General features: G+C 23.7%; 1 protein-coding gene across 1 annotated transcript in view; it reads right to left on the bottom strand.

Moving 5' to 3' along the window:
• Window positions 1-376, bottom strand: part of LOC107720848 (BMP/retinoic acid-inducible neural-specific protein 3-like) — an 87,926-nt gene that overhangs the window by 58,894 nt on the left and 28,656 nt on the right. The window lies entirely within an intron of this gene.

Here is a 376-nt window from a genome sequence, read left to right as displayed (position 1 = left end):
TATCAATAACATCATTATGCATCAGTTAATGTTCATTTTATGTCAAGTAAAGTTTTAATTAGTAAAGTTTTAATTTAATTTAGTTTTACATAACTATAATAACCTTGGGATAGTATTACTGTATATTACTGTAATATTATTGAAATTTTATCTTCTTTAAAAAGATGTTTTGTATGTTGTACACCAAAAAAATGTGGTATAGAAGAATTTTCACTCAGACGTTCCTAGTAAATTTCACATTAAATGTAACATGAAATTTTGAAGTAGACAGGCTGAAATAATTTTTTCTTGTAAAACAATACAAGAAAATACTATAATAATCCAATAATCGTCGTTTCAAGAAAATCCTTTTTTTTTTTTTACAGTGTAGTGGTCT

Source organism: Sinocyclocheilus rhinocerous, unplaced genomic scaffold (assembly GCF_001515625.1).
Source record: "Sinocyclocheilus rhinocerous isolate Xijiao unplaced genomic scaffold, SAMN03320098_v1.1 scaffold931, whole genome shotgun sequence".
NCBI lineage: Eukaryota > Metazoa > Chordata > Actinopteri > Cypriniformes > Cyprinidae > Sinocyclocheilus > Sinocyclocheilus rhinocerous.
This window is presented reverse-complemented; position numbering and strand designations above follow the sequence as displayed.